Below are 10207 nucleotides of genomic sequence, written 5' to 3'. Positions count from 1 at the left end.
GTTGGGGTCATTTAATTGGAACAATGTCATTCTTTTAATTGTTTTGAGATCTGAACTATCTATTGTGGTATTTAAGATGTTTTGAAATATGAATTCCGCTATGAGAATTTGAATTACAATTGTTGTCATTGAAGAAGTATTTTGTTTTGACAATTTGAAAACCCGTGTTACAGAGCAGAACGTTTTATTATGAAGTTTTTATCAAGGTGACACTCTAGTTTGTGATTCGTGTTAATTTAATTATTAGAATTTATGCGAATTATATATGTGGGTTTAGATGGGTGTTACAACCTCCCACTTATCTAAAAATCCAAGACGAGCGTTCATTTGAATACTCCAGTTTTATTAGTTAGACGTTGTTAGCCATGGTAGTGGCATTTCACTCATCACGTTCACCATTAGCTCTAATGTCAATTTGTTGATATAAATACTACTTTATATATTGCTCTCTTGCTTATTGAAATGAAAATACAACAAAGTCTTTATAAAGACCCAAGATACTACTATTCTAGGAATTAAAATGCAACTGATTTCTATTAAAAGACCACTAACCTCTTGGCCTTTTTATTTGTCCACTGACTTCTAAATTAAAACTCATTTAAAAAATTAAACACATACTTCATACTCTCTTTTATAGAATTAATAAATAGAGTTGATTTTTGCAAAATCAAGAGTCTTTTTTCCATCATGAGAACTTCTGAAGTAGTTGTCCATATAATCCTGCCACAAGACATCTCTATAACCAGCGAATCCATCTTTCTTCACCAATTCTGGAAATGGGCCAATCCTCTCAGTAAGCATAGAAAGACTGAACATTGGAACTGATACTCTTGATTGTGTGGAAGTTGTCAGTACTCTATGTTCAGCACTTTTATATTTTCCATTGCTAAGTACCTTCAAGTAAAATACAAAAGGATTATTAGTTATGATGCAAAGTACATTAGTACCTTTAAGATTTTAACTATGTCGTATTTTTTGATTTAAAGATATATCAAACCTCTAAAGCATCACCAACATTGATGACTAAAGCTTCCTGGATTGGAGGAATTTCAAGCCACACTTCTTTTTCATCATTACTCTCATCTTTTGATTTAACATGCAATCAACCAATTCCATCTTGAAGAAGAATTGTGATAGTTCCCGAGTCTGAGTGACGCACTGTACCGGCGGTGAGTTCTGGATTTGGACATGCTGGATAGTAGTTCATGTTAACCATCTTCGTACCAATAAGACTCTCCATTTTTGACTCATCTAGTTTCACTCCAAGTTTATCAATTAATATTTTTAATAAGTCTCTCGCTATCTTGGATGATAACTTCAAATATTCAAGTGCAATTTCCCTGCAAATTGAGAGAAATAAATAATTCAACAAAATCTATAATGTCTAATTTCTATGCTATATTAGATTGGACTTACTTTCATATATTAGGCCAATGTTGAAGAGCATCTTCATCACAACTATAAACCATATTGATATAACCTTTCCATTCCAACACTTTTTCTAACTCAGGTACAAAGCTAGTTTTATATCTCGTATTACTCGCACTATTGCGGTAAATAACTTTCTCCTCTGGTGGCAAGTTGAAGAAAGAGTGTGCTGAATCTTTAAGTGATTCCAACAACTCGGGAGGAACACAATGATTCACTACTTGAAAGAATCCAAGTGTCTCAGCAGCTCTAACAATTTCATCCACCACTTTTTCATGTTCTGGCCCATTGAGTTTTGATAAATCAATAGGTTAAATTTCACATGGTTTTGAGTTTAGTTTGTTGATTCTGTTGTTTATGGGTTGTATGTATATTTTTGGAACCTCTGATAAACCTGAGTCAACTAAAACTTTGATCCCATTTCCATCTTTTACATCAAAGTTGTACAATGAATCTGAGGAGTTGGAAATTTGTGCCATGAAAGTGTGCAATTTTTTATGCTTGGATTAAGAGGAAATTGTTGTGAAAGAAGGAAACTTATTAACGAATGTAACATGAGTGATATGCTTTTATAAGTCTTCGTAAGTGAAAAATAATACACATAAGGAGTTCAGCCACGGTTAAAAAGTAAGAAAAAAAACGGTTTAAAAATATATTGACATAAGGACTAATACGACTTGATTAAATTTAGCAAAAAATTAAATAGATACTATTTTTTATTTATGAATTTATTTGACCTCTCCAATTTTTGTGAGGAACTAAAATACTAAAATAGTTCTTTACCTTAAAATAAAAGAACAAAGCACAAAAAGTAAAAGAAAATTACACAAAATTCAAACACAAAAATTTGTATTGATAATATCAAAAAATGATATATTTGTAAAGACTAATAACATAATTAAACCTTAAGTAATTAATCTTTCAAAATAAAAAATATTCATTTGAATTCTTTCATAGTAGCTATCATTCTTCGTACCTTTCAATGTCTCGATACTATCTCATATTCTCTTCACCAATAAAAGAATTAGATTTTCTTTCTCCCCAAATTACTATGGCCAAATATACGACATCCTCATCCACTCTCATTTTCCAATATTATTTTTTGTTTTTGTTTGTTGCACCATTCTCATTCCCCAATATTGTTTTTTGTTTTTGTTTGTTGCACCATTCTTTTTTCCCAATATTATTTTTTTTGTTTTTGTTTGTTTCACCATTCTCATTTTCCAATATTATTTTTTATTTTTGTTTGTAGGACCATTCTCATTTACCAATATTATTTTTTGTTTTCGTTTGTAGGACCATTCTCATTTACCAATATTATTTTTTGTTTTTGTTTGTTGCACCATTCTCATTCTCCAATATTGTTTTTTGTTTTTTTTTTGTTGCACCATTCTTATTTCTCAATAATATTGTTTTGTATTTGTTTGTTTCACCATTCTCATTTTTCAAAATTATTTTTTATTTTTGTTTGTAGGACCATTCTCATTTACCAGTATTATTTTTTGTTTTTGTTTGTAGGACCATTCTCATTTACCAATATTATTTTTTGTTTTTGTTTGTTGCACCATTCTCATTCCCCAATATTGTTTTTTGTTTTTGTTTGTTTCACCATTCTCATTTTCCAATATTATTTTTTATTTTTGTTTGTAGGACCATTCTCATTTACCAATATTACTTTTTGTTTTTGTTTGTAGGACCATTCTCATTTACCAATATTACTTTTTATTTTTGTTTGTTGCACCATTCTCATTCCCCAATATTGTTTTTTGTTTTTGTTTGTTGCACCATTCTCATTCCCCAATATAATTTTTTTGTTTTTGTTTATTTCACCATTCTCATTTTCCAATATTATTTTTTATTTTTGTTTGTAGGACCATTCTCATTTACCAATATTATTTTTTGTTTTTGTTTGTTGCACCATTCTCATTCCCCAATATTGTTTTTTGTTTTTGTTTGTTGCACCATTCTTATTTCCCAATATTATTTTTTTGTTTTTGTTTGTTTCACCATTCTCATTTTCCAATATTATTTTTTATTTTTGTTTGTAGGACCATTCTCACTTACCAATATTATTTTTTGTTTTTGTTTGTAGGACCATTCTCATTTACCAATATTATTTTTTGTTTTTGTTTGTTGCACCATTCTCATTCCCCAATATTGTTTTTTGTTTTTGTTTGTTGCACCATTCTTATTTCCCAATATTATTTTTTTGTTTGTATTTGTTTCACCATTCTCATTTTCCAATATATTTTTTATTTTTGTTTGTAGGACCATCCTCATTTACCAATATTACTTTTTGTTTTTGTTTGTAAGATCATTCTCATTTACCAATATTACTTTTTGTTTTTGTTTGTTGCACCATTCTCATTCCCCAATATTGTTTTTTGTTTTTGTTTGTTGCAGCATTGTCATTCCCCAATATTGTTTTTTGTTTTTGTTTGTTGCACCATTCTTATTTCTCAATATAATTTTTTTGTTTTTGTTTGTTTCGTCATTCTCATTTTCCAATATTATTTTTTATTTTTGTTTGTAGGACCATTCCCATTTACCAATATTATTTTTTGTTTTTGTTTGTAGGACCATTCTCATTTACCAAATTTTTTTTTTATTTTTGTTTTTTGCACCGCCTGCCTTAACAACAATATTTTTTTGTCTTAAGAATCCAATGTATATGGCCATAAACGACCTAACTCATGTGCCCCTTCTTGAAATAGTCTACATATGAAAGTCAAAAAAATCAATATTGTTGACTACACTCAATACTTTTATAATAACATTTGTTAAATATTAATTTATAATGGTTAGATTAATAACAATGATATTTAGCAAAATAGTTAGATTTGTAAAATACTGCAACATGATAATGTCGCGGGGAAAAATCGAGGTCCTTTCGGGATGAGACACCTGATGCCTTCTTTGGGCTCGAGTGCTCAAGGAAAATGATTTTTCTTTTGTTTTTGTCACGACCAAGCTTTTTATTGTTTCCAGAGTAGGAAAAGGAAAAAAAGTTACAATAACCTTAAAAGAGATGCAAAGCCCAAAACTAAAAGCAATGCAAAAGTGGGGGAGAGATTCCGGGTAAGAGGGTTGGTTATACGAAGGGAAGGTATTAGCACCCAACGTATCTATAGTACTCTATAGGTTTCTTTGTTATGTTTGTTTCATTCTATGTTATGGTGGGGGTTCTATTGTGAGATAGGTGGGACCTAAGGTGTTTGTTTGATTATGCTCGCAAAGATCATCGCGATCCTCTGCATACATATCCCTTAGAGGGAATCAGAGCATCTGTAGCTCGGGGTCTAAGGTTTGAGTGGTTTGAGGGAGAAGTTTTGCTCGCCAAGAATACGACCTTGTGCCTACGTATTCTCAAAGGGATGTTGAGAAAGTCAGAGCAATCGTAGTTCCCACTTATGCTAGTGGAAGCAAAGGGTAAGAGACAAATGTCATCTTAATGATCGATGTATCTAATCTATATCATCACATACATCTGTTTGATTATTGTTTGAAAATCTTTTCATTACAAGCCCTGGGATGTGCCACTTATGGTGCTTAGAATGATAAAGATGTTTTAGCCAGCCTCGTGGCAAAAACTTTCAATGAAGTCAGCCTTGTGACAAAAAGTTTTGATTACTCAGCCAGCCTTGTGGCAAAAGTTTTGACGAAGCCAGCCTTGTGGCAAAAACTTTGATTAATCAGCCAGCCTGGTGGCAAAGGGTTTGATTGATTAGCCAGCCTTGTGGCAAAAAAGTTGAGTTTTAATTGTTTGTGATGATATAGAAGAGATACTCCTATCATAGAGATGAAAAATGTCTAATCTCCTAGGGTATTTGTTTTGGATATCGGGGATGTTTATAAGAAGCCCGTGGGTCCTTGTACGAAGCCCAAGAGGAGGCTATCCGAGGGTCCTTGCATTGTAAGCCCAAGAGGAGGCTATGGGAGGGATAATCGAGGGTCCTTGCATTGTAAGCCCAAGAGGAGGCTATGGGAGGGACAAGTCGTTTGTACAAAGCCCAAGAAGAGGCATGGTATAGTTGGTTTGAGCTCTTAGAGCGATTTCACCGAGAAACCATACTCTATGTCCTAACCTAAACTAGGGAGATTCTTTGCATGAAGCCCAATAGGAGGCTATGGGGAACCTAGTGTTGTACTAAGTTGAACAAGTATATATAACATGAACAAACACATGAACAAGTATGAACAAACATGAACAAGTATATGAACAAGCACATATATATGACAAAGTGTGTGTATACAATGGAGTTTATGAAGGAAATATACCTGTAAGTATGATCTGTTTGTATACACGGGGCTCGGGACTTATACTCGGGGAGATGCCCGTTTATTCAAAGCTATGTAAACAAATATTTACAAGGAAGGTTGGGAATTATACCTACATGGAGGCCCATGGTATTTTTGGGAAGATTCAAAGAAAACCTTCATTTTTTGTTATTCGAGGTCAAAAAACAAATTGATCGAGGTATGTACAACAAAGGTGTATGTACAATGAAATACCTAATTTCATGTAAGAGAATGGGACTTATACCTATGTGGAGGCCCATGTTTTATTTTATAAAACATGGTTGATTCTTTTGTTAAAAACGCGAGGTTTCGTCGTTTGAAAATATTTTGAAAGTTTTGTTTCGAAAGAAGTTTTCTATTTAAAGAAAAAACTATACAACAAAAAGGAAAGGGACTTACACTCTCTAATATTAGAGAGGCCCCTTATTTTGAAAATCAATTGGTCAACCCAAAAGATTTGATCAAGAGTTTCTTTTTGAAAAGAAAGTCAAAAAAGTTTTATTTGTTTTGAAAAACGGTGATCGTTTGTTTTAAGATGGTTTGAAATTTTGAAAGAAATCAACTTAATTAAGATAAAAATAAAGATTATAATTAATTAATACCTAAATGATTAGGGTTTGATCACAAAATATTTACAAGTGACTAAGTTTGAAAAATCAAATGAAAAACAATATTTAAAGTATTAAAAAACACTTAAAAACATGTCATTTTAAACCTATTAAAAAATGTATTAAATAAATATTTTTTTTGTGATTTTTTTTTTAATCATCATAAAATATATGTGTTAAATAAGAAGTGTACAAAAAATGAAGTGAAAATGGATTGATTTGATTGGTTAATTAATTAGATGAAGTTGTGTAAAAAATGAAAGGAAAATAGTGATAAAAAATAAGGTTTGTCTTCACAAGGACTTGAACCCACACCCTTATGTTCATCATTAAAAAACATAACCAACTGGACCACGCGTGTTGTCTGATAAACAAAAGCATTGAAAAGATTATATTTTGAATCAATTTCTCAAGTTCAGAACCAAAAATATGGCGCCAAGAACATGAATCCTTTTTGAATTTGAAAATTCTCAAAACTGAATTGTTTGGATCAAGTGAATAGCCTATCTTGCTCGATTTTTCACAAGGAACATGATGGTATCATTTAATTTCATTTATTTTTGATCTAAGATCATTGATTTTCTGATGAACATGAAGAACCCTAATTCCATGATTCAATCTGAAATCGTGTATGTGCAAGTTATGATGCAATTGATTGAGGGTTAATGATCCATATGTGTGCAGAAACAAGATGGCAAACCAGTTTTTCATTTATGATGCATGTATGATGGAGTTTGAAGTTCAAGAGATCTTACCTTAAAAATAGAAAAACTGAGAATCGAATCCTTGCCTGGAGGTGTTACAGATGTTGTTTCATGATCTTGATAGCTTCAATGGACCTTATGTAAGGTGTTTGAATGCTTTGAGTGGATTGAATTCATCTGGATCAAGGTGTGGAACTCGATTTGCAGTCACTTGGAGCATGAATCAAATTCGATGATTATGATGTTACAGGTCATGGATGATGATTGGGATATCTCACATATGGTATATTGAATCTGTTTGGATGATTAGCTTGGACAGAATTGGCCTGGAATTGATTTTGGCATGATAAGGCTAGTGTTATGCATATTTGGGAAGTGAGGTAGTGATTCTGAGTTCTTGGTGTTTTTGGGAGGTTTCAATGGTTCAAACAACTTCCATATGATATTTGGGAAGTGTTAGAAGCAACACTTTGCCTAGACCTTCAAAGGTTTAGAGGTTGAGAATTTTACCTCTTTGAAAACTATGAAACTTGTAATTCAAGAAAGGAAGAGAAAACCTATGCTTATGAGGTTTTGGTGTGATTTGAAGAATGGAAATGACCTCTATTTATAGGCCAAGCTTTCTGAATACAAAGCCTTTGTAAGTGGATCAAAGAGTGATGATTTGGCTTAAGAGATAAAATGGAATCTTTCACATTAAATGCAAGATGGTTAAAACCTAAACCATGGTTAAAATTGGCTATGCTTCTTATCTCTTTCCAATCTGTCTACAAACCAGAAATATCTACCAATTATTGCATGTATATGTCATTGCTTTCATCATAAGGTAAAATAGTGCATAACTTTGGCAAGAATGACTTGTAATTTCAAATGAAATGCTCACTAATGGCAAAATTCAAAACCATAGCTATGCTCCACATTTTTCCATGCTCTTGGACATTTTGGAAAGCTCATGTTATGTACTTCAAAACCCTAGTTGAAAGTTTCTTCAAGACCTTTAGGAAATGGGTGAAAAAGATCCATGAACTTTGAAGAAAATGAGATTTTAAGTGAAATTTTCAAAAGATACCAACATTGAAGCTCCATATCTCTTAAATGGTTGATCTTTTGAAAAAAAAATTATGTGACAAAGTTGTTCATTGGATCAAAATCTACAACTTTCATGTTGGAAGTTTTTTTCAGTTTGTAGGTGAAATTTTGAGTTATTCCCTTCCAAAGTTTGGAAAAAACCATTGAAAAACACTTAGAAAATTTTCTAAGTATGAAAGTCAAACTTTTGACTTTTTGATTCTTGATTGATTTTCTTGATTTTCCTTGATCAAATGACTTCATATAACATATATTGATGATTTAAAACTTCGAAAGTCATGGTTGACCAAAATTTCCAAAAAGTCAATGGTGATCTTGTACAGTTGACTTTTTCAGACGAATCGCGTTTCTGGAGATTTCAAATGAACCAAGCTATCCTCACCAAATGAATGGTATGAATGGATCACATTGAGTTATTGGAGAACCTTGAGACATGGTTTAAGTTGTGGCACCATGTTCTGATTAAAAAGTCAGTTGTTTAGGTGAATTAGGTCAAAAACCCTAATTGTCGACCTGATGAGATTGATGACTGTGGATCTTGAATTGAGATACAATTTCCATTGGATATTGTCATAGGGATTATTTGAAGATGATTGAAACTTTTGAGTGATCCCCTGGATCTTGTTAGGGTTTCCCAAATGTGATCCCTGATTTTAGTCCCTGATAGTTCAAAACCCTAATCTGATGATTTGAAACTTCACTGTTGATCAATCTTTGTGTAGGAGGTGTCTTGAGCCAATAGATTAGGTCAAAATGATGTAATTGGGGGCTTGAGGTCATGTCCCAAGTCATTAGGTCAAATCCTGAGCAAAAGTCAGGAGTATGCTAACTTCAGTCAAAACCCTAATCTGGTTGATTCAGAGCTTTTGGAGCTGGTTGAAATGAATCTTTGAGAATCAAATGTTGACTGTTGATGAAGATGATTCATTTGAGATGAAGGGAGAACAAAAACCTAATTGATTGTTTCTTGTACTGATGAGTGATTTCTTATTTAAATCCTGCTGAGTCACAAGTAGCAAACACAAGCTATGCAATTTGTTAGAGATGCAAATGATGCATATGCTGTGATATGAGGTGGTATCTTAGGTCAAAAATTGGGGTATGACAGATGCCCCTATTTAAGTTTCTTCAACCTGAGACATGAAGATTGAAAATCTTCGTTTTGATAGGGTGGAAGAGACTTAAATATCAGAAGACGCGAATTTTGGACCTAAGATACCAAAATTGCGGATGATGCAAGAACATCTTTGCCGAGGGGACATCAAGAACTGACTTCACTGGGGACAAGAGATTGGGAAGGATGTCTCAATCTGTCTTAGGAAGAGAATCCGTTTTTCTCTTTTCGGGAAAGCAAGTGTATGCTTCACCGGGGAATGATAGCTTTGTAAGAAAAGCTTACCTATCGACATTACCGACTATCAGCATAATGATAGACTTGTTAATAATGCGAAGGTGGAAGGTATGAAACTGTATTACCGACTATCAGCATTGTGATAGACTTGACATGGTAAAAAGAGTTTCAAAGGTGCGGTTAATATTACTGACTACCAGCACTGTGATAGACATGATAAAGTAATATAACCAGAACAAAAGGTTACCGAATATCATCCTCGTGATAGCGGTTTTGAAGACATGATCAATTATCATCCGAGTGATAAAATGATCCTGGAGACTTTGTTAGGGAAATTACTGGTTATTTAGCCTTGTGAACAGTAATAAGGCCCTAATTGTCAAATGGTCTTCATGATTGATTTTCTTGAGAGGAAAAATCTTTTGAAAGAAACATAAGCTGCTCAGATGATGAGGCTTTTGTTTATGGTCTATTTTTCTCGACTCTATTTGGGGAATCGAAATTTGAATCTTTGGTAAAGACATGGTTCTAACCAAGAATGAATTGGAAAGAAACAGTCAAACAAGACTTTGTACCCACGAGGAATGAACTCAACTGGGGATTTTCTCCTTTGTTTTGGAGAGGATAAACTGAAACAACCTTCTTCCACGAGGAATGATCTCAGTGGGAAACTGGAGAAAGGAGATATTCTTTATGCTTATGGGTGACAACCTACTAGAGAGATGACA

General features: G+C 32.9%; 1 pseudogene; it reads right to left on the bottom strand.

Moving 5' to 3' along the window:
• Positions 1 to 453: 453 nt before the first annotated feature.
• On the bottom strand, positions 454 to 1945 carry LOC131634129 (scopoletin 8-hydroxylase-like; annotated as a pseudogene).
• Positions 1946 to 10207: the final 8262 nt, after the last annotated feature.

Source organism: Vicia villosa, unplaced genomic scaffold (assembly GCF_029867415.1).
Source record: "Vicia villosa cultivar HV-30 ecotype Madison, WI unplaced genomic scaffold, Vvil1.0 ctg.001235F_1_1_3, whole genome shotgun sequence".
Classification (NCBI taxonomy): Eukaryota; Viridiplantae; Streptophyta; class Magnoliopsida; order Fabales; family Fabaceae; genus Vicia; species Vicia villosa.
The sequence above is the reverse complement of the archived record's forward strand: the minus strand, read 5'-3'. Positions and strand labels throughout refer to the sequence as shown.